This window comes from Conger conger, chromosome 12 (genome assembly GCF_963514075.1).
Source record: "Conger conger chromosome 12, fConCon1.1, whole genome shotgun sequence".
In the NCBI taxonomy this organism is placed as follows: domain Eukaryota; kingdom Metazoa; phylum Chordata; class Actinopteri; order Anguilliformes; family Congridae; genus Conger; species Conger conger.
The window spans coordinates 1,940,501-1,963,117 of record NC_083771.1 but is presented as its reverse complement, the minus strand read 5'-3'; the positions used below and the strand labels follow the sequence as shown (position 1 = coordinate 1,963,117).

Here is a 22,617-nt window from a genome sequence, read left to right as displayed (position 1 = left end):
CTGAAGAGGCGGAGGTCCGGGAGGTGGCCAGGGAGTTCTACGAGGGCCTTTACAGCGAGAGGCCCTCAGACGGGGCTCTCATGGACACCTTCCTGGGCTGCCTGGACAGACGCCTGGGAGATGAGCAGATGGAGGCGGAGTTGAGCACTGAGGAGCTCACCAGGGCCGTGTACTCCCTGAATACACACAAAGCTCCGGGCCCTGACGGAATCCCAGCTGAGTTTTACCAGGCTCACTGGGATCTCCTGAAGGGGGACGTGGCGGAAGTGTTCAGGGCTGCGTACAGGGAGGGGCGGTTAGGCGCCTCACTGAGACAGAGCTCAGTAGCTCTTGTCCCAAAGAAGGGGGACCTGAAGGACCTCCGCAACTGGCGGCCGATCAACCTCCTCTCAGTCGATTATAAGATCATGGCGAAGGCGCTGATGGGGAGGTTCCAAGGCCTGATAACATCGGTGATCGGACCGGACCAGACCTGCAGTGTGCAGGGGAGGTCCATAAATGACAACCTGCTCCTCGCGAGGGATCTAATCATCCACTCCGGGGAGCGGAGGTCCCCCTTGTGCCTTCTCAGTCTCGATCAAGAGAAGGCATTTGACCGGGTGAGTCATGTGTGCTTGGAGAGAGTGCTAGAGAAAATGAACATTCCTGGCCCCCTCCTGCGCTGGACAAAAATCTGTCTGACAGACATAACGGGCAGAGTGGTTGTCAATCGACAGCCCTCTGCCCCGTTTGATGTCAGGTCTGGCGTCAGGCAGGGGTGCCCTCTAGCATCTCTCCTGTACGTCATCTACCTGGAACCGTTCCTCCAGGCCATTAGGGCCAATCCAGGGGTGGTGGGCTATCCACTCCCTGGAGCGGGGGGGGAACGGCTAAAGGTGATGGCGTACATGGACGACATTGCCATCGTCGCCACAGACAGTCGTTCTATCGCTTGTGCCACCAAGGTGTTGGACGACTTCTGTGTGGCCACTGGCGCCCTGGTCAACAGGGACAAGAGTGAACTGTTTCTGTCTCCACATTGGAGTGAGGAGCTGACCGTTTCCTTCCCTGTGCGTAGGAATACCATCAAGCTCCTGGGGGTGACCTTCCAGGCTGACGGAGGAGGGAGAACCAGCTGGGAGGGAGCCCTCCGCCACGTCCAAAATAAAATCAGGAGCTGGAGTGCACGGCCCTTGACCATGGCGGGTAAGATCCTTGTCCTGAAGGCAATTGTCCTACCCATTCTGCTCTATGTGGGGAGGGTGTTTCCCCCGGACAAAGCCACCGGGAAGTTAATCACCCGGATGGCTTTCCGCTTTGTCTGGGGGAGCACCATGGAAAAACTTAAACGCGTCACCCTCCTCAAAGAGGAGCGGAATGGGGGGCGGGGGGTCCCAGACATTGTCAACATCATTATGGTGCAGGGTCTGGCCACCCTTGTCCAGAATGCAGGGAAGGTGGGTAAGGCCTCTGGTACCTTTGCCAGGTACTATGCCACCCCCTTTCTCAGAGCAATGGGCTTGGGTGTGCTGGACCTCACCATACCTTATAGCTGGGACCCCCCCTACGTCTACCGAGCCCTGAAGGACTTTGCCTACAGGACGGATCTGCCCAGGGCTGGCCTAACCTCGTGGAGCTATAAAATGATTATGGCTCATTTAAGATCTGGAGAAATTGTAACGCTCCCGAGGGGGGGGCCAGACCTGGACCCGCAAGTCATCTGGGCAAATGTAACACACAAATGTCTTACAAACAAACAAAAAGACATTGCCTGGATGACAGCCCATAGGTGTCTCCCCACCAGAACATTTATGTATCGCCGGCACTTAGCCCTGACTGAACGCTGCCCCCACGGATGCACTGACTCGGAACACATTCACCACCTGTTCTGGGAGTGCTCCGTGGCCAGGCGGGTCTGGGGCCTTGTTTGTTCCTCTGTCTCCCTAAGCAGGTTCCTGCCGAGGTCCTCCCTGATGGCTGAGGGCATCCTCTACGGTCCGCCGGGGGGATGCAAGACCACCGTGCTCCAGCGTCAGTGGAGGATCATCAATACCGTGAAGCAGGTCCTGTGGGAGACGAGGAACATCAAGGTCTACCAGAAAACATCTGTAGACCTGGTCACTCTCCGGAGGAGGATCCAAAACCTCCTCCAGGACGGCATTCTGGTGGACATGCACACAAACAAGAACCTGGCGAGAGAGAAGTGGGGGGTGGACCACTGGAAAGAATTCATCATCTAGCCCACCCCCCCAAGGGACACAGAAGGGACACAGAAGCCTCTCGGGACAACCAAACCTGAGCGGAATGGACTCTTTCTTTACTATTTTTCTCGTCTTTTAATCCACCTTAGTTTCTTTATTGTTGAAATTGATTTTGTTAAGTTTTGTAAGGTCTCTTTGGAATATTTTGTAATCACTCTCTCTTTAAGTTTGTTTTTATTCTTTTGATGTCTTTGTTTCATTAGTTTAAGTTCTTGATTAAATGATTATTTTGTGTTAATTAGTGTGTTTTAAAAAAAGAAAAAGAATTTTAAAATGTAAAGAAATGTAAAAAAACCAATAAAACCACATTTTACTAAAGATTTCCGTGGAGAGGAACGCACCTGAGTTTGTGCTATTTTTGGATGCTCCGTCCACAGGACGGGGCAACTTCGAACGGTTTAAGGACAGACGGCAATGTGCGACAGGTATGCGGGTTGCTTGCGAGTCGCCGACTTGCTCGTTTCTGGCTTATCGCCTGCTTGCCGCGTGCGATCGATGCCCCGCTCGCTAAATAGCTTTGGTCGCTGCCTAGAGAGCAGCTATTCGGTAAGTAACTCGGTAGTAAGTACGTCACAGCGTACTCGGTATGTGTTGAGTGTTTTTGGCGGCTGTGCCTGCCAGTGGAGGACAGTGGATCTTGGTGGGAGGAGCCAGCTGAGTCCGGTCGTTACGGTAGCTCGCCGACCGGCCAGTCAGTGCGTGCGCAGGGTTCTTGGGAAGGCGGGGAGGGGGGCCGGCTCCTGGGCCAGGTGGCGTCTTCCCCCGAGCGCGGTCCGGGGCCACCGGGAGGGCGCCGTCGGCAGGGGCCAGTTTGCGGTTATCGCTTCTCGGCCTTTTGGCTAAGATCAAGTGTAGTATCTGTTCTTATCAGTTTAATATCTGATACGTCCCCTATCAGGGGACTATATATTAAACGGATTTTTGGCACAGGGAGTCGGAGAAGGAGCTTGCTCCGTCCGCTTCAAGCATCGACCCGTTATTGCAGTGCGTTCGGGAACGGTGCGCCTCTCCAAGTTTTGTGCAAAAAAAGGTTGTGTTTTGTTGTCCTTTACTAGGTGGGTGGGTTGCCCTGTTCTTCCCCCTTTTTGTTTGTTTGTTTGTTTGTTTGTTTTTTTTTGTATGTATGTAAATTGTGTTGTAAATAGGGTGAATATGTGCCCTTGTTGTAAGTGTGCTTGCCTCTGTTTTTTAGCAAAATGATGTAGTTTTCTGTGCGGGACGTAACTGTTTGTTGTCATTGCGCTGTCTCGCTTTTCCCACCTTCCCTCTCGGATTGTCTGTCCGGCCGGCTGGCGGCAGTGGCAACCCCGGGTCAGTGGGAGTGGCTGGGAAGGGGGCCGGAGGCGCCTGGTGCGCTGAAAGGTCACATTTCGCTCGGGTTTCTCTTCAGCACGCACAAATCTTTCGCCTTTTACTAAAGATTTCCGTGGAGAGGAACGCACCTGAGTTTGTGCTATTTTTGGATGCTCCGTCCACAGGACGGGGCAACTTCGAACGGTTTAAGGACAGACGGCAATGTGCGACAGGTATGCGGGTTGCTTGCGAGTCGCCGACTTGCTCGTTTCTGGCTTATCGCCTGCTTGCCGCGTGCGATCGATGCCCCGCTCGCTAAATAGCTTTGGTCGCTGCCTAGAGAGCAGCTATTCGGTAAGTAACTCGGTAGTAAGTACGTCACAGCGTACTCGGTATGTGTTGAGTGTTTTTGGCGGCTGTGCCTGCCAGTGGAGGACAGTGGATCTTGGTGGGAGGAGCCAGCTGAGTCCGGTCGTTACGGTAGCTCGCCGACCGGCCAGTCAGTGCGTGCGCAGGGTTCTTGGGAAGGCGGGGAGGGGGGCCGGCTCCTGGGCCAGGTGGCGTCTTCCCCCGAGCGCGGTCCGGGGCCACCGGGAGGGCGCCGTCGGCAGGGGCCAGTTTGCGGTTATCGCTTCTCGGCCTTTTGGCTAAGATCAAGTGTAGTATCTGTTCTTATCAGTTTAATATCTGATACGTCCCCTATCAGGGGACTATATATTAAACGGATTTTTGGCACAGGGAGTCGGAGAAGGAGCTTGCTCCGTCCGCTTCAAGCATCGACCCGTTATTGCAGTGCGTTCGGGAACGGTGCGCCTCTCCAAGTTTTGTGCAAAAAAAGGTTGTGTTTTGTTGTCCTTTACTAGGTGGGTGGGTTGCCCTGTTCTTCCCCCTTTTTGTTTGTTTGTTTGTTTGTTTGTTTTTTTTTGTATGTATGTAAATTGTGTTGTAAATAGGGTGAATATGTGCCCTTGTTGTAAGTGTGCTTGCCTCTGTTTTTTAGCAAAATGATGTAGTTTTCTGTGCGGGACGTAACTGTTTGTTGTCATTGCGCTGTCTCGCTTTTCCCACCTTCCCTCTCGGATTGTCTGTCCGGCCGGCTGGCGGCAGTGGCAACCCCGGGTCAGTGGGAGTGGCTGGGAAGGGGGCCGGAGGCGCCTGGTGCGCTGAAAGGTCACATTTCGCTCGGGTTTCTCTTCAGCACGCACAAATCTTTCGCCTTTTACTAAAGATTTCCGTGGAGAGGAACGCACCTGAGTTTGTGCTATTTTTGGATGCTCCGTCCACAGGACGGGGCAACTTCGAACGGTTTAAGGACAGACGGCAATGTGCGACAGGTATGCGGGTTGCTTGCGAGTCGCCGACTTGCTCGTTTCTGGCTTATCGCCTGCTTGCCGCGTGCGATCGATGCCCCGCTCGCTAAATAGCTTTGGTCGCTGCCTAGAGAGCAGCTATTCGGTAAGTAACTCGGTAGTAAGTACGTCACAGCGTACTCGGTATGTGTTGAGTGTTTTTGGCGGCTGTGCCTGCCAGTGGAGGACAGTGGATCTTGGTGGGAGGAGCCAGCTGAGTCCGGTCGTTACGGTAGCTCGCCGACCGGCCAGTCAGTGCGTGCGCAGGGTTCTTGGGAAGGCGGGGAGGGGGGCCGGCTCCTGGGCCAGGTGGCGTCTTCCCCCGAGCGCGGTCCGGGGCCACCGGGAGGGCGCCGTCGGCAGGGGCCAGTTTGCGGTTATCGCTTCTCGGCCTTTTGGCTAAAAGATAGAGAAGAGGATGGAGACACCAGACGGTGGATTGCCGGCCTATCGGGTGCGGCTGCAGAACACGGTTCGTGTGGAGATGGAGGAGGGAGAGAAACGCAACGGCTTTAATTTGGATTTTTTTGTTGAAAAAGTTTTGAAGGATATTTTGATGGTGGATCGGAAAACGGTGTTTTGTCTGCAGGATTTTTCCCAAAGAGGGTTTTTTGATTTAACTTTTTTTTCGGAAGCGGCGTGTTTTAATTTGCATCGAAAGTTCTTGGAGTGCGAAGGAAATCCGGCGCTACAAGGCATTACGATGCATTTGTTATACACCAAGGCCCTGAGACCTCTTACCGTCCACATGTACAACCCTTTTGTGCGGGAGGAGGACATCTTGGCTTTCCTGCGGAGGTATTGTTCGGAGGTGAAGGAGGCAGTCAAGCTGAAGGACAAGTTTGGCTTCTGGAACGGTAAGAGGCGGTTTTATGTACGTTTTAAGCAAGATCCCTCAGGTGTGGGGGGGATCGCGCATCCACCAGGGGCCTTCTCCATAGGCCCGGACAGAGGCTACCTGGTGTACCCAGGCCAGCCATTGTACTGTAGACGGTGTGGGATGTACGGGCACGTTAAGGCGGTGTGCTCCACCGACCGATGCAGGCACTGTGCATCGACGGAGCACACGACAAAAGACTGCGTGGCCCCGAAAACATGCAGTCTTTGCGGGAGTGTGGAGCACCTTTTCCGGGCTTGCCCAGAAAGGGTGAGGTCGTTTGCGGCCTTGGTGCAGGGCGAGTTTGGGGCCTACTCTGGGCCTCCTGGAGGTCGAGCACGGCCTAGCACCAAGAAGGCCGGGCGAGAAGCAGGGGAGTCGGCTACGGAGGGAGGGCAGGCTTCGGAGCACGGGGCTGGGCCTTCCAGCACTACAAGCCCAGGCTCTGCGGCGGCCTTGGCCACTAGGCCGGTTCAGGAAGGGGTGGGGCCTGGGGGGCTGGCTCCTGTTCTGGATCCGTCCCTCCGTCCTGGGCATGGGGGCGAGGCCTCAGTCTTGGAGGAGCCACGGAGCGGCGCGGATGGGAGACCGGAGCAGGAAGCAGGTGGATCCAATGAGGTCATGGCGGCTGGGTCTGGGTCTGGGTCGGGACCGGTTTCCGCTGCGCCCCCGAGCTCCGGTCCGGGTCCTGCTCATGGGTCCGGTCCGGCTCCGGATTCCGGTTCGGGTTCCGGTCCGGCTCCGGATTCCGGTTCGGGTTCCGGTCCGGGTTCCGGTCCGGGTCCGGATTCCGGTCCGGGTTCCGGTCCGGCTAGGAGTTCCGGTTTGGGTCTGGATTCCGGTCCGGTCCGGGCTTTCGCCGCGAGGCCAAGAGATCGGGATCCTGCTCCGGCGCTGGGAGGCATGGATGGGAGGTCCAAGGGTGAGCAGATCTTCGGGCCTTCCTCGCGTCCTGGCCTGGGCTTGGGGCTGGGCGCAGTGGTGATGAAGGCGAGGGCCGTGGCGGAGGAGTCCGGGGTCTCGAGAGAGGGTTCGCCGGAGCTATTCTCCCCCCTGTCTGTGCCTCTTGGTGAGGAGGTCTTGTCCCCGGAGGCGGAGGGAGCGGCTATGTGCACCACGGCGGACCTGCAGACCCCGTTGGCGTGGGGGGACAGCCCTCCTCCAGAGGGGGAGGTGCCGGAGTGGGCGCAGGTGGCAGCGCGGAAGCGGGTTCGCTCGGGGGACACAAACGGGAGGGAAGCAAAGGCGGGACCGGGCATCCCTCTGCAGAACAGGTTCCTGGCCCTATCGGACTCGGCGGAGGGGGAGGCCCAGGAGGTGGACATTGAGGTGGACCGGGAGGAAGCACCTGGAGCCTCTGCGGCCTTAGTAGGACCGGCAGTCAGCCCGTCTTCCCAGTTTGTGGGCTGGGATGTGGCGGGAATAACAGGGGTGATGGGGATGGAGAAAGGACTCGAGGGAGGGGGGGACTCCTCCGAGAAGGAAGGAGATTGAAGGTAAGGGTGGGTAGGTAAAATATTTTGTTTAAAATAATGGTGTTAAATGTTTTTACTTTGAATGTGCGGGGGTTGCGGAGCTCGGGGAAGAGGCAGGCACTTTTTGCCTCTTTGGCGGCAACAGGTGGAGATGTGTTTTTGTTGCAAGAGGTGCATCTTCGGGACATGGGGGATGTACTCCTCTTTACGAAGGAGTGGACGTGGGGCCCATCGGCGTGGTCGGTGGGCAGCGTTCATGCCGATGGGCTGGGGATCCTTGTAAAGGGAGTAGGGATGGAAGTCCAGGAGTCTGTGGACATTGTGGCGGGGCGGGCAATGTTTACAGACATTGATTGCGCTTCTTGCAAATTACGGGTGGTTAATGTGTACGGGCCGACTCGGAGTGGGCGGAGGCTGGAGGTTTTCAGGGAGCTGGTGCCCAGTCTGTCCACCTCCAGACGGATCATCCTGGGGGGGGATTTTAATGTGTCGCTGGATGGGGGTGGGGCTAGCGCTGCTGGAGTGGAACATTCAGCGAGAGCGCTGGCAGAGCTGGTCAGGGACCACGGCCTGGTCGACTCCTTTCGGGCAGCACATCCGGCGGCTCCAGGCGTTACCTGGCGTAACTCCAGGGGAGCTGCGAGCCGCCTGGATTACATCTTCGTGCCAAAGGAGTGGGCGGGGGTGACCGCCACGCTGCAGCCTTCATGGGCATCGGACCATGACATGCTGCAGGTGGCGGTCCCCATTCCCGACACGCAATGGGGGCCGGGGTACTGGAAGCTGAATACCTCCCTAATAAAATCTAGGGTATTCCAGGAGGCTTTTAGAGGGCTGTATAAGGCCGTGAGGGCTCTGCGGGGCTTGTACCCCACAGCGGTGGAGTGGTGGGAGGCGGCCAAAGTGCGTTTCGGGCTGTTCTGCCGAAACTTCAGCATGGCGCAGCGGCGGAGGGAGCGGGCTGAGGTGAGGAGGTGGTTAGATCTCCTCGCCTATATGCACGCCCAGCTCAACAGGGGGAGGGCAGTGAGGTGGGAGGCGTATGAGGGGGCGAAGGAGAGGGTGAGAAGCCTCCTGGAGGGAAGAGCTAAGGCCTCTGCCTTCCAGGGCCGGCTGAGGGAGATGGAGGAGGGGGAGAAGGCCACCGCATATTTTTTTCAGGCTGCTGAGGCTCGGAGGAGGGCCGCCGTGATCACCGGGTTGAAAGGGGAAGCGGGGCTGGAAACGGGGGTCCCGGAGATGCTGGGGATCGCGGAGGGCTTCTTCCGAGACCTCTTCAGCAGGAGAGAGTGCGACCCGGAGGAGCAGGAGGCACTGCTGGGGTGTGTGGTGCCCCGGTTGGGGCGGGAGGAAGGGCAGGCACTGGAGGCGGAGCTCAGGTTGGAGGAGCTGACAGGGGCGCTCCGCTCCATGAGGGAAGGGAAGTCCCCGGGCCATGACGGACTCCCGTGGGAGTTCTACAGGGAGTTTTGGGACATCATTGGTCCGGATCTCATGGAGGTTTTTCAGGCGCTTCTGGAGGGGGGAGCGCTGTCGGCCTCCATGAGAAAGGGGGTGGTGACGCTGCTCCACAAGGGAGGGGACAGGGCTGACCTAAAGAACTGGCGTCCAATCACCCTGCTGACGGCGGACTATAAGCTGCTGGCCAAAGCAGCTGCGGTCCGCCTGAAGCAGGTGATGGACGTCCTGGTCAGCCCTGACCAAACTTGTGGGGTACCTGGGCGGTCCTGCAGCTGGAACCTGGTTCTGCTGCGGGACACAATTGACTGGGTGCGCGATCGGGGCCTTCCTCTGGCGGTGGTCAGCATCGACCAGGAGAAGGCCTTCGATCGGGTGCAGCACGCCTTCCTGTTCCGGGTCCTGCAGCGGATGGGTTTGGGCCCCCGGTTTCTGTCTTGGCTGCGTATGCTGTACAGGGGAGTGTACAGCTGCGTAAGAGTGAATGGGTTTCTGAGCGGGGCTGTGGAGCAAGCGGGGGGGGTGCGGCAGGGGTGCCCAATCTCCCCGCTGCTCTACGTCCTGTTCATGGAGCCCTTCGCAGAGCTGGTGCGCCGGGACCCAGGGGTGGACGGGGTGAGGATCCCAGGGGCTGCAGGGGCCGAGTTGAAAATCCAGCAGTACGCGGACGACACGACAATTTTTGTGTCGTCGACTCGGTCCCTGGCAAGGGTGAGAGTCCTGGTGGACAGGTTTGCGGCAGGGACGGGCTCCAGGGTGAACCTGTCCAAGTCCTCAGTCCTGCTGTGTGGCCGGTGGAGAGAGGAGGTGAGGGACTACGGTGGCTGGGAGCGGTGCCAGGGGGGACTGAAGGTGTTGGGGGTGCGCTTCTTTCCCCAGGGCAGTGGTGAGCGGAACTGGGAAGGACGTATGGCGCTGGTGAGATCACGGCTGGGGGTGTGGGCACGCAGGCGGCTGTCACTGACTGGGAGGGTGGTAGTGGTGAGGGCTGTCCTGCTCCCACTACTCCTACATTTGGCCTACGTCTTCCCAGTTCCTGCAACGATCAAGGTGGCCCTGACCAGGGCCATGTTCAAGTTTCTGTGGGGAGGGAGGTACGAATATGTGCGTCGCGACCTCATGTACATGCCGGTGGACAAGGGGGGTCGCGGCGTGCCGAGAATCCCCCTGAAACTTGACGCGATTTTTACATCTTTCGCGTGTAGGATGGTCCTGGGAAGGGTCCCCCACAAGTGCTACCACTTCGCCCGTCTCCACCTGGCGACCGCACTGAGGCACTGGGTGCCGCTGACCCACGTGGCTCCACGGGCAGAACAGCAGTCCCCGGCCTATCAGGCAGTGCTGCGCTTCCTTGGGCAGTGCCCGGCTCCAGTGGAGAGGGAGAGCCTTCTCCAGCACAGGCTGCTATACAACAGCATTGCGGGCAGGCAGGTGGCAGGTCCTGAAGGGGTGCCGCTGAACCTTGAGTGGGGCAAGGTGAGCGGGGGGAGGGCACCAGGGGTGGTGCGGGACCTCCACTGGCTGTGCGCGATGGGCAGGCTGTCGGTGCGGGAGGTGCTGCATCGCCATGGGTGCAGTGCCAGCCCACTCTGTCCAAGGGGCTGTGGGCTGGTGGAGTCGGTGGCGCACGCCCTATGGGAGTGCCAGTTTGCAAGGGTGTACTGGGGGTTGGTGCAGGGCCTCCTCAGTGGGGTAGGGCCTGCCTTCACCCTGAGCAGAGAGAGAGTTCTGTACAGGCGGGGGCTGGCGGCAGTGGGAGCCGTGGCTGAGGGTGTAGTGTGGGAGGTGGTAGGGTATGGCAAGTGGGTGCTGTGGGAGGACAGGATGGCAGCAGTGGGGATGAGGCTGAGGGTCCTGACTCCCAGCCAGCTCTTCCATAGGTTCTCTGGGAGGGTAGCGGAGAGAATAAGGGGGGATGGGGTGGTGCACGGGTGGGAATGGGTGCGGAAGTACTGGGGAGGCCTGGAAAGGCTCTTCCTCTGGGAGGGGGGTCCTGGGAATATGTAAGCATGTAAATAGAATGTATGTGATTGGGGTGGTTGGGTTCGGGGTTGGTGGGGTGGGGTGGGGAGGGGGGAGGGTGGAGGGTGGGGTTCTTCTTGTTGTTTTTGTATTTGTATTGTTTTTGTTGTTGGAGTTGTTTGTTTGGGGTTTTGTGGTTGGGGTGGGTGGGGGGTGGGAGGGGGTGGGGTGGGGGGTTGTATGGTTGTTTCGGTTCTGTTTTTGTTTGGTTTTGAAATGTGTTGATACAGTGGGAATGTGTTGGGACTTTGGGACTTCAGGGGAGGGTGGGGTTTTGAGTTTACAGTTGTTGAGAGGATGTGGTTGGGAATTTGTTTGTTTGTTGTTTGTATGAAAATGTAATGAGGTTGGTGTGGACCAATAAATTAATTTAAATACAAAAAAATCTGTTCTTATCAGTTTAATATCTGATACGTCCCCTATCAGGGGACTATATATTAAACGGATTTTTGGCACAGGGAGTCGGAGAAGGAGCTTGCTCCGTCCGCTTCAAGCATCGACCCGTTATTGCAGTGCGTTCGGGAACGGTGCGCCTCTCCAAGTTTTGTGCAAAAAAAGGTTGTGTTTTGTTGTCCTTTACTAGGTGGGTGGGTTGCCCTGTTCTTCCCCCTTTTTGTTTGTTTGTTTGTTTGTTTGTTTTTTTTTGTATGTATGTAAATTGTGTTGTAAATAGGGTGAATATGTGCCCTTGTTGTAAGTGTGCTTGCCTCTGTTTTTTAGCAAAATGATGTAGTTTTCTGTGCGGGACGTAACTGTTTGTTGTCATTGCGCTGTCTCGCTTTTCCCACCTTCCCTCTCGGATTGTCTGTCCGGCCGGCTGGCGGCAGTGGCAACCCCGGGTCAGTGGGAGTGGCTGGGAAGGGGGCCGGAGGCGCCTGGTGCGCTGAAAGGTCACATTTCGCTCGGGTTTCTCTTCAGCACGCACAAATCTTTCGCCTTTTACTAAAGATTTCCGTGGAGAGGAACGCACCTGAGTTTGTGCTATTTTTGGATGCTCCGTCCACAGGACGGGGCAACTTCGAACGGTTTAAGGACAGACGGCAATGTGCGACAGGTATGCGGGTTGCTTGCGAGTCGCCGACTTGCTCGTTTCTGGCTTATCGCCTGCTTGCCGCGTGCGATCGATGCCCCGCTCGCTAAATAGCTTTGGTCGCTGCCTAGAGAGCAGCTATTCGGTAAGTAACTCGGTAGTAAGTACGTCACAGCGTACTCGGTATGTGTTGAGTGTTTTTGGCGGCTGTGCCTGCCAGTGGAGGACAGTGGATCTTGGTGGGAGGAGCCAGCTGAGTCCGGTCGTTACGGTAGCTCGCCGACCGGCCAGTCAGTGCGTGCGCAGGGTTCTTGGGAAGGCGGGGAGGGGGGCCGGCTCCTGGGCCAGGTGGCGTCTTCCCCCGAGCGCGGTCCGGGGCCACCGGGAGGGCGCCGTCGGCAGGGGCCAGTTTGCGGTTATCGCTTCTCGGCCTTTTGGCTAAGATCAAGTGTAGTATCTGTTCTTATCAAACGGAGACAAATTTCGCGATTCAGTGATTGTGCGTGTGGGACCATGGATGCTCCAGGACCGGAGATGGCAGGAGGAACCCTACGGAGGAGGAATACAATTCGGCTGCAGGTTGCAATGGAGGAGAGACGGAAGGTGGATCTGCAGTTCGTTGTAGTAAGGCTTTTTAAAGATTTTTTCAAGGTTGGAGTGGAGCGCATGTATTGTGTGCAGGACTACCCGAGTAGGGGGTTGTTTGATGTGACGCTGGACAGTGAGGGCCTGTGTCTTGAAGTTTTTGAGGCCTACAAGGAGAGGAAGGAGGCTGAAGTACTAAAGGGGATTAGCATGGAGCCGCTTTTTTCAAGTGACGTGAAGCTGGTTACCCTGCTTACTTACAACCCGTTTGTGACGGCGAGGGAGGTGGAGGTGTTTCTCGGAAGATACTGCACCGTGCTAAGGCCGGAGGTGAGGATGAGAAATCGTTTCGGGGTGTGGAACGGGAAGAGGCAGGTTCTGGTGAGGCTTAGGCCGGAAGAAAAAGCGGTGGGCGGTGTGAGGCATCTGCCTGCAGTATTTTCCATCGGGCCGGATAAAGGGTTTCTAACCTATTCCGGCCTACCTACATACTGCAGGAGGTGCCTCAAGTATGGACACATGGCAAAAGACTGCAGTTTCTTTGTGTGTTTGGCATGTGGGGAGGAAGGCCATGCGGCACGCGAGTGCCCGGCAGGAAGGAAGTGCCACCTGTGCGGGAGTGGGGAACACCTGATCCGGGACTGCCCGGCCCGGAGGCGCTCCTACGCCGAGGCAGCAGGAGGACAGCCGGCTCCCCCTGGTGGTGGGGAGGAGGAAGCGCAGGGGGAGGGGCAGCAGAGCCAGGCAGAGGAGCGGGGACGTGAGCAGGGCAGTGCTGCTTCGGCCGATGCAGCGCCTCCTGGAGGAGAGGAGGAGGAGACGCAGGCACCTGGAAGCGAGCCAGCTGGGGAACAACAGTCGGCGCAGGCGGCGCAGGGCTCAGGGGCAGCTCCTGCAGCAGAGGTGGTGGAGGAGTCGGAGCTAGAGGCCTCAGCTTCGTCGGTGCCTTCATCTGGAGAGGTGCCCCCCACCCCACACCCTCAGGGCAGGAGGGGAGAGGCGAAGGCAGGCAGGGCAGTGCCAGCCTCTGGTGGAGCAGAGGTGGGGCGGAAGGCAGAGGCAGCAGAAGAGGCGCCCCCAGAGGGAGCTTCTGCGGCGGTGCGCGCGGGGGCAGCTGGCGGTGAGGAAGGAGGCCTGGAGGGGGGGGTGAAGCGCAGCCGCACCCCCACTTGGGCGGAGGCGACGGAGGAGCTGGCAGTAGCGAGCACCAGCGGGGAGAGCGGGTCTCCAGGGCTGGGGGAAAAGAAAAAGAAGAAGAAGAAGAAGGTCAGGCTGGGCGTGGCCAGGGGGGACTTTCACTCGGACTCTGAGGACTCCCTAGGCAGGTCGAGCAGTGAGAGCCGGGTGAGGGACATGGCTTCCCCACTGTCCGAGTGTGGGTATGACGGGGGGATGGTCCAGCTGAGGCCCCCGAATGAGGTACCCTTTTTGGAGTATGAGGAGGAAGGGGGAGGGAGGTTTGGGGGGTTCAGCCTGTGATGGTGGGGTTTTAGTTTCTGTTTTGTTTGTGTCATGGCACAATATTTGAGAATAATGACGTGTAATGTGAGGGGGTTGTTAAGTGGGGAAAAGAGGAGGGGAGTTTTTCATTTTTTGTCTGCGCAGAGTTTTACGTTTTGTTTTTTGCAGGAGGTGCATCTGAGGTCCAGTGAGGACTCTCAGAAATTTACTTTGGAATGGAAGAAGGGGTTTTCTTTTTGGAGTGTGGGTGGGGCCCATTCCTCGGGGGTGGGAATTTTGGTTAGAGGGAGGGAGATAAAAATTGTGAACGTGTCCTCGTGGGTGCAGGGGCGGGTTCTTGTGGTGGACGGGGACTGGAGGGGCATAAAATTGAGGTTGGTGAATGTCTATGCTCCAGCCCATGTGCAAAGGAGAAAGGAGTTCTTTCTGTCTTTGGAACAGGTGTGTGCCACAAACAGGTTTGTAGTGATGGGGGGGGATTTTAATGTTTCGTTTGAAACACCGGATTGGTCGGTGGCACACCTGAAAGGTGTGTTAGGGAGGTTCTCCCTGAAAGATGGGTTTAGGGAGGTGTGGCCAAAGGACCCAGGGCTTACCTGGGGGAACAGCAGGGGGGCCAAGTCCCGTCTCGATTTTGTTTTTGTTCCGGGGGGGCAGAGGGTGAAGGCGGCCGAGGTGATCCCCCTTTATTTTTCGGACCACAGTGGGGTGGTGGTGACAGTGGGGTGGGATGCGCCACCCTTTGGGAGAGGGTGCTGGCGCATGAATACTCAGGTTTTAGAGGAGGAGGCCTTTTGCGTGCGCTTCAGGGAAGCGTACGCAGGGTGGGCAAAGCTGAAGCCTTTTTTTAGCTCGGCGGTGGAATGGTGGGAGGTGACGAAGGCCCGAATCAAGGCTTTTGTCATCACGTACTGCCGGGGGAAAAAAAGGAGGGAGCAGAGGTACTCCCTTAGGCTGCAGAGAGAGCTGGAGGGGCTCTACGTGAGATGGAACAACGGGGGGGAGTTTGACGAGGGGAGGTGGGAGGCCTTAAAGGCAGAGCTTAAGAGTATGCATGAGGACAAGGCACGCTCCCTGGCTTTTAGGAGCCAAGGAGAGAAATACGAGGAGGATGAGACCTGCTCCTCGTATTTCTTCCAGAGGGTGAGGGCGATGAGGGCAAAGAGGGTGATGGAAGGGCTGAGGGGGGAGGACGGGAGGGTGCATAGAGGAACGCAGGAGATGCTAAAGGTGGCCTCCCGCTACTACTCGCTCCTCTTCGGGGAAAGGGAGGTGGACAGGAGTGCCTCCGAGCGTTTTCTGGGCTTGGTGGAGGAGAGGGTGCCGGAGGGAGTGAGGGCAGTACTGGAGATGCCTTTCAGCTCGGAGGAGCTGAAAAAGGCACTCTCCGGGATGAAGGGAGGGAAGGTCCCGGGGAAGGATGGGCTTCCCAAGGAATTTTATTTTAAATTCTGGGAGCTGGTGGGCCGGGATTTTTTAGAGGTCGTTCGGGAGATCCACGAGAGGGGGGAGCTCGCCCCTTCGATGAAGGAGGGAGTGGTGGCCTTGCTCTATAAGAAGGGCGATGAGCTTGATTTGAACAACTGGCGCCCGATAACACTTCTGGGCGTCGACTATAAGCTCATCGCCCGGGCACTGGCGGGCAGGCTGAGGTTGGCCATGCCATTCCTGGTGGGGGAGGACCAGACCTGTGGGGTGGAGGGCAGGTCCGTAACATGGAACCTCCAGCTCACGAGGGACGTTTTTTGTTGGGTGGAGGAGAGGAACCTACCGTTGATTTTTGTTTCCCTAGACATGGAGAAGGCTTTCGACAGGGTCAGCCATGGGTTTTTGTTTGGGGTTTTGGCGCGCTTGGGCTTTGGGGTGGGGTTTTTGAGGTGGCTGCAGCTCCTGTATAAAGGGGTAGGGAGTAGGGTAGGGGTCAACGGGTTTTTGGGGGAGATGGTGGGGCAGAAGGGGGGGGTAAGGCAGGGTTGCCCTTTGTCACCGCTCCTCTTCGTGCTTTACATAGAGCCGATGGCCGAGGCAGTGCGGAGGGACGGAGGGATAAGAGGGGTCCCAATGCCAGGAGCAGGGGGGGAGAGCGTGAAGGCAGGGCTGTACGCAGACGATGTCTGTCTGTTTTTGGAGGGGGACGGGAGTGTGCGGAGGGCAATGGAGGTGGTGGGGGACTTTGCCAGGGGGGCGGGGGCTTCTGTTAACCTGGCAAAGTCCACCATGAAGTATTTAGGGGCGTGGAAGGGTAGAAGGGATGGACAGTGTGGGCTGCAGGTAAGTATAGGGCCAGTGAGGGTCCTGGGGGTAGAGTTTGGAGAGGGAGACAGGCGGGACGCAGTGAGGAACTGGGAGAAGAGGGTGGCGGGTGTGAAGACCAAGTTAGGCCTCTGGTCAACACGCCGGCTCACACTGTCCGGGAGGGTGTTAGCGGTAAAGGCCGACATTTTTCCGTTTTTAGTTTATTTGTCGTATGTTTTTCCTTTGCCCGTGCGGCTTAAGAGGGAGCTGGTGCGGGCGGTGTTCAAGTTTTTGTGGGGGGGGGGTTACGAGTATATAAGGAGAGAGGTAATGTATATGGCGGTGGAGGAGGGAGGGAGGGATGTGTTACATGTTCCGCTTAAGTTAGATGTGTTGTTTTTTTGTAATTTGTGTGTTTCCTTGGTTTCCCCGGTTTGTCATAAGTTTCAGTATTTTGTTCGTTTTTGGTTTTCGTCCTGTGTGCGGTTTCTGGTGGGGTGGGACAACAGGGTGCCGAGGGGGCAGGTGGCCCCTGCTCATTATGCGCAGGTGGGGCGCTGGGCCAAGAGGCACAAGGAGTGTGCAGACAAGGGGCTGGTGCTGCAGCACAGGGCCCTGTACAAGGCCTTAAAGGCGCGGCTGAGGCCTGTGGGGGGGACAGGAGTGCCGGTGGGGCGGGAGGTCTGGGCGGCGATCCAGCCAAAGGGCCTGGAGAACCGCCTAAGGGACCTGAACTGGCTGGTGGCCTACGGGAGGCTGCCGGTGAGGGACGTCCTGTACCGGCACGGGCTGACCCAGAACAGGTTCTGTCCCAGGGAGGGCTGTGGGAGGGAGGAGGAGACCGTGGCCCATGTCTTCTGGGGCTGCCCCTTTGCCCAGGAGGTGTGGCAGCTGATGGGGAGGAGGTACAGGAGCATAAGGGGGGTGACACGGGAGGGAGTGTTGTGTGGAGAGGGGTTGGGGAGGGAGAAGGGGAGGGCCAGGTTTCAGACACTGCTGCTGCTGAGCCTGGCGAAGCAGAAGCTGTGGGGGGCGCGGGGGGAGAGGGGGGCGGTGAAGACGGGGTGGACAGGGAGGGGGGTGGTGCGGATGGTGGAGGCGGAGGTGGAGCGGCGCTTCGGATGGGAGGTGCTGAGCTGGGGATTCCACGCTGCATGGGAGCGATGGAAGGGGGTGATATAAGGGTTTTTGAGGGGTTTGGTTGTGGTTCTGCTTTTGTTTCTGTTCTTGGTTGTGTTGCTGGTTTCGGTTCTGTTTTTGTTTGTATTGAAATGTGTTTGTACAGTGGGAATGTGTTGGGACTTTAGGGGAGGGGGTGGTTTTGAGTTTACTTTTGTCAAGACGATGTGATTTGGGTTTTGTTGTTCAGTGTTGTAAGGGAATGTGATGTGTAATGTGTTTGGTGCGGACCAATAAATTAATTTAAATACAAAAAAATCTGTTCTTATCAGTTTAATATCTGATACGTCCCCTATCAGGGGACTATATATTAAACGGATTTTTGGCACAGGGAGTCGGAGAAGGAGCTTGCTCCGTCCGCTTCAAGCATCGACCCGTTATTGCAGTGCGTTCGGGAACGGTGCGCCTCTCCAAGTTTTGTGCAAAAAAAGGTTGTGTTTTGTTGCCCTGTTCTTCCCCCTTTTTGTTTGTTTGTTTGTTTGTTTATTTTGTATATATGTAAATTGTGTTGTAAATAGGGTGAATATGTGCCCTTGTTGTAAGTGTGCTTGCCTCTGTTTTTTAGCAAAATGATGTAGTTTTCTGTGCGGGACGTAACTGTTTGTTGTCATTGCGCTGTCTCGCTTTTCCCACCTTCCCTCTCGGATTGTCTGTCCGGCCGGCTGGCGGCAGTGGCAACCCCGGGTCAGTGGGAGTGGCTGGGAAGGGGGCCGGAGGCGCCTGGTGCGCTGAAAGGTCACATTTCGCTCGGGTTTCTCTTCAGCACGCACAAATCTTTCGCCTTTTACTAAAGATTTCCGTGGAGAGGAACGCACCTGAGTTTGTGCTATTTTTGGATGCTCCGTCCACGGGACGGGGCAACTTCGAACGGTTTAAGGACAGACGGCAATGTGCGACAGGTATGCGGGTTGCTTGCGAGTCGCCGATGAGCCGAGCCGACTTGCTCGTTTCTGGCTTATCGCCTGCTTGCCGCGTGCGATCGATGCCCCGCTCGCTAAATAGCTTTGGTCGCTGCCTAGAGAGCAGCTATTCAGTAAGTAACAGTGTATTCGGTATGTGTCGAGTGTTTTTGGCGGCTGTGCCTGCCAGTGGAGGACAGTGGATCTTGGTGGGAGGAGCCAGCTGAGTCCGGTCGTTACGGTAGCTCGCCGACCGGCCAGTCAGTGCGTGCGCAGGGTTCTTGGGAAGGCGGGGAGGGGGGCCGGCTCCTGGGCCAGGTGGCGTCTTCCCCCGAGCGCGGTCCGGGGCCACCGGGAGGGCGCCGTCGGCAGGGGCCAGTTTGTGGTTATCGCTTCTCGGCCTTTTGGCTAAGATCAAGTGGATTGTGGTGGTGAGAAGCGACTAAACAGTAAGTATGTCTTCAAATAACTGGAGAGCAGTGAGAAATACGGCAAGGATGAAGTGGGCAGGAGTTCCTGGGGGCATGCCACAACGAGAAGAGTTCGTAAAGTCGTGCATTTTGGAGAAGTTTCTTTTGTCAGAGAAGGAAATCCTGGGGATCCAGCGTAATGGAAGGGAGGAATTTGTAGACGTCGCCTTCAGGGGGCCGGATCCTTTCAAGGCCTTCATGGAGCGGTGCAAGAGGGAAGACCTGGGGCCATGGAGAGTGGAGTCCATGGAGAGGAGGAACCACAGGGTAGTGATTATCAATCTTTTTGATATGAACGTGCCGGACGAGGCTGTCGGGAGGTACCTCGAGAGGTACGCCAGGGTGGTGGCCGGACCCAGATACCGGAGGGACGCCTACGGTTTCTGGAACGGCCAGAGGGTGTACGAGGTCCTGCTCCGGGAGAGCGACCATGGCTACGAGGGCTACCTCCATCCTCCAGCCCTCTGCATGGTCGAGGGAGTAAAGGGCCACGTTATGTACTCCAGGCAGCCTCCTTTCTGTCGGCGGTGCATGGAGGTGGGCCATGTCGACGCGGGGTGCAGGTCGGTGGTCTGCTATAATTGTAGGCAGCAAGGGCACATGGCGGCGGAGTGCAAGGAGCCGCGCACCTGCAACACCTGCGGCTCCAGAGACCACTTTATGAGGGCATGCCCGGAGCGCCGCCGCACCTACGCCGACGCAGCCAGGGAGAGGGCAACGTCTACACCAGGGCCAGCGGGGGCTGAGAGGCCTACACCAGGTGCAGCAGAGCAGGAGAGGCCTACACCAGGCCCAGCAGGGGCAGGGAGGCCTACACAAGGGCCGGCAGAGGCTGAGGGGCCTATACCAGGCCCAGAGGAGGCAGAGAGGCCTACACCAGGCCCAAGGGAGGCGGAGGGGCCTACACCAGGCCCAGCGGAGGCGGAAGGGCCTACACCAGGCCCAATGGAGGCTGAGGGGCCTATACCGGGCCCAACGGGGCCTAGCACCGGGGAAGGCCCGATCCCAGACACCGATCGGGGTCCCGACAGCATGGAGGGGAGGGAGACGGCGGATGAAGGCAGTGAGGGCTCCGACATGGAGTTGTCCACAGAGGAGGAGGCCGTCATCAGGCTGAGGGGCGAAAAAAGGAAGGAGAGGCCGGAGATGGCTGGAGCTCCATCAGGGGGGAGGAGGGCTAAGGCCAAGGCCCCGACCAAAGCCATGGCTAGGCCCAAGGACTGGGCCGAAGAGGTGGAGAAGGAGATGGGGGACGCGGAGGCCCTGATACCGACGGAACCCGAGCGTATGATGGAGAAGATCTTCGGAAGGAGGTAGGCTGAGAGCCTGTATATCCGTTTTGATATAACTTCTCAAATGGAGAAAACTTTCATGTCTTTGAACACTAGAGGCATAAAAGACAGAGATAAGCGAGCGGCACTGTTTTTATCATTTAAAGACGTGTCGTTTGACGCGATGTTCCTGCAGGAGTGTCATTTGGGAGGAGGGAGGGATGTCGCCAAGTTTTGCAAAGATTGGGATATGGGGCCTTCGGTCTGGTCAGTGGGCAATGTCCACGCCGATGGGTTGGGGATTCTGTTTAAGGGAAGGGGGATGGTGGTTGAGGAATTCCTGTCGATTGTTCCAGGGAAACTGTTGTGTGCTGATGTTTTGTGGGGAGGGGAGAAGTTTAGGCTCATAAATGTGCATGCCCCATGTAATATTTCTGAGCGTTTGTGTTTTTTCAAGATGTTGCCGGTTTTATTGGCGACAAATCGATGTATTGTTTTGGGGGGGGATTTTAATGTGTCGGTGGACGAGGGGATAGTGGGAGGGAGAAGGGATTTTTCAGTTATGTATTTAAAAAAAGAGATTTTGGTTAAGTTTTCTTTGTTTGATTGTTTTAAAGAAGATGGCCGACAGGGGGAGGGATACACGTGGTCAAACTCCAGGGGCTGTAGGAGGAGGTTGGACTACTTTTTTGCCTCAAAAAAATGGAGGGTGGAAAGTTTTGCGGTGATTCCCAGCTGGTCCTCAGACCATAGTGTAGTAAAGTGTATTTTGGGGGGAGGGGAGGCTAGAAGACAAAGGAGATGGTCTTTTAATGCCAATCTCCTTAAAGATTTTGTTTTTTGTGAACAGTTCACGGAATTTTATTTGGGGTGGAGGGTTTTCAAAGCCCAGTTTTCCTGTGTGCTGGAGTGGTGGGAAATGGTGAAACGGAGGATAAAGGAGTTTTGCATAGCCTATGGCATAGCGAAAAGGAGGGAAGAGAGAGAGAAGGTGTGGGCACTGAAGGGAGAGCTGCAATACTGGGTGGGGGTGGCAAACAGGGGAGGGAGGGTGAACGCAGAAGAAGTAAAGGGGTTAAAAGAAGATATAAAATCGTATTACATCGAGAAAGCAAGGCGGTTTGCCTTCCTGGCAAGGGTGGAGCGGAGGGAGAAGGACGAGAAGGTAACGCCTTTCTTCTTTAAAACGGTGAGAGCGCGGCAAAAGGAGGGGAGGATAGAGGCGATAATGACAGGCCAGGGGGAGGTAAGGAAGCAGGAGGAGAAGCTGGACGCCGCAGCGCTTTTCTACTCGGTGCTGTTTGGGAGGGAAGAGAGGGACACAGAGGAGGGGGACAGGCTGGTAGCGCAGCTCTGGAGGAAGGTAGGGAGGGGAAAACAGGAAGCCCTGGGGAGGAGGATAAGGATGGAAGAGGTAAGGGAGGCCTTGTTCTCTTTAAAAGCGGGGAAAACGCCAGGGAGAGATGGGATTACCAGGGAGGTATATACCCACTTCTGGGGGATAGTGGCTGAGGACCTGGTGGAGGTTTTTAACCGGGCGGGAGAAGTGGGGAAGATGCCCTTATCGATGAGGGAGGGGGTAGTGCACCTGTTGCACAAGAAGGGGGAGAGGAAAGATCTGGGGAACTGGCGGCCAGTAACTCTCCTCTGCACCGATTACAAGGTGCTGGGGAAGGTGCTGGCCAACAGGGCCAAGGGGGTGTTAGGGGAAGTTCTGGGACCTGACCAAACTTGTGCTGTCCCAGGAAGGATGGGGTCCCAGAACTTGATTCTTTTAAGGGATCTTTTGAGCTGGGCGAGAAGCAGGAAAGTTGGGGTAGGGGTGATAGGCCTGGACCAGCAGAAGGCTTTCGACCGGGTCGACCACGCCTTCCTGGTGAAGGTTTTAGAGAGGATGGGGTTCGGGGAGGGTTTCATTACCTGGGTGAAGACCCTCTACAACGGGGCCTTCAGCCGGGTAAATGTAAATGGGGCCCTGAGTGCACAGGTGATGCAGGGTAGAGGGGTGAGGCAGGGGTGTCCTTTGTCCCCTTTGCTGTACGTGTGCGTGATAGAGCCCCTGGCAGAGCTGATGAGGCAGGACAGGGTATTCAGGGGCCTGCAGATCCCGGGCAGCGGGGGGGAGAGGGTAAAGGTGCTGCAATATGCCGATGACACCACGGTGGTGGTCTCATCGGAGAGGGACGTAGAGAGGGTCATGGGCCTGGTGGGCCAGTACTGTCGAGGGTCAGGGTCAAAAATCAATTTTACTAAGTCGACAGTGATGGTGACCGAGGGATGGAGAGGGAGAAGGGGGGAGGAGTATGGCCTGGTAGCGTGTGAGGAGGGGATAAAGGTGCTGGGGGTCCGTTTCAGCGGGGAGAGGGCGGACAGGCTGAACTGGCAGCAGTGCCTGGAGAAGGTGGAGAAGAGGTTAGGCGTGTGGAGGGAGAGGGCGCTGACACTTTCAGGTAAGATATTAATAGTGAAGGTGGACATTTTACCGAGGATTATTTATTTAGGGAGGGTTTTTCCGATCCCGGCGGTGTATAAGATCAGGCTAAACCGGTTGATTTTTAATTTTTTATGGGGAGGGAGGCTAGAGCCTGTAAAAAGGGAGATTTTATTTTTGCCGGTGGAAAAGGGCGGGAGAGACCTAGTAGACGTGGGCCTGAAGGTAGAGGTCTTGTTCACGAAGAGTATCTACGACGCCTTGGTGGGAGATGAGGGCCACAAGTGCCGGCACCTCATGAGGATGTGGGTGGGGACGGCCATGAGGGAGCTGGTGGGGTGG

At 57.0% G+C, this 22,617-nt stretch overlaps 6 non-coding genes and 3 pseudogenes across 6 annotated transcripts; all 9 read left to right on the top strand.

Annotated features, from left to right (window-relative positions):
* Positions 1–3,059: 3,059 nt before the first annotated feature.
* On the top strand, positions 3,060–3,250 carry LOC133106487 (U2 spliceosomal RNA). Its single transcript, XR_009704512.1, has one exon. It is a non-coding gene; the product is annotated as a U2 spliceosomal RNA (small nuclear RNA).
* A 360-nt stretch (positions 3,251–3,610) lies between these two features.
* Positions 3,611–3,727, top strand: LOC133105755 (U5 spliceosomal RNA). Its single transcript, XR_009703948.1, has one exon. It is a non-coding gene; the product is annotated as a U5 spliceosomal RNA (small nuclear RNA).
* Positions 3,728–4,160: 433 nt separating this feature from the next.
* On the top strand, positions 4,161–4,351 carry LOC133106475 (U2 spliceosomal RNA). The gene has a single exon (XR_009704508.1). It is a non-coding gene; the product is annotated as a U2 spliceosomal RNA (small nuclear RNA).
* Positions 4,352–4,711: 360 nt separating this feature from the next.
* Positions 4,712–4,828, top strand: LOC133105754 (U5 spliceosomal RNA). The gene has a single exon (XR_009703947.1). It is a non-coding gene; the product is annotated as a U5 spliceosomal RNA (small nuclear RNA).
* A 6,246-nt stretch (positions 4,829–11,074) lies between these two features.
* LOC133106400 (U2 spliceosomal RNA) lies at positions 11,075–11,252 on the top strand (annotated as a pseudogene).
* A 360-nt stretch (positions 11,253–11,612) lies between these two features.
* LOC133105753 (U5 spliceosomal RNA) lies at positions 11,613–11,729 on the top strand. The gene has a single exon (XR_009703946.1). It is a non-coding gene; the product is annotated as a U5 spliceosomal RNA (small nuclear RNA).
* Positions 11,730–12,162: 433 nt separating this feature from the next.
* LOC133106570 (U2 spliceosomal RNA) lies at positions 12,163–12,297 on the top strand (annotated as a pseudogene).
* A 5,140-nt stretch (positions 12,298–17,437) lies between these two features.
* LOC133106395 (U2 spliceosomal RNA) lies at positions 17,438–17,615 on the top strand (annotated as a pseudogene).
* A 332-nt stretch (positions 17,616–17,947) lies between these two features.
* LOC133105711 (U5 spliceosomal RNA) lies at positions 17,948–18,059 on the top strand. The gene has a single exon (XR_009703905.1). It is a non-coding gene; the product is annotated as a U5 spliceosomal RNA (small nuclear RNA).
* The last annotated feature ends 4,558 nt before the right edge of the window (positions 18,060–22,617 follow it).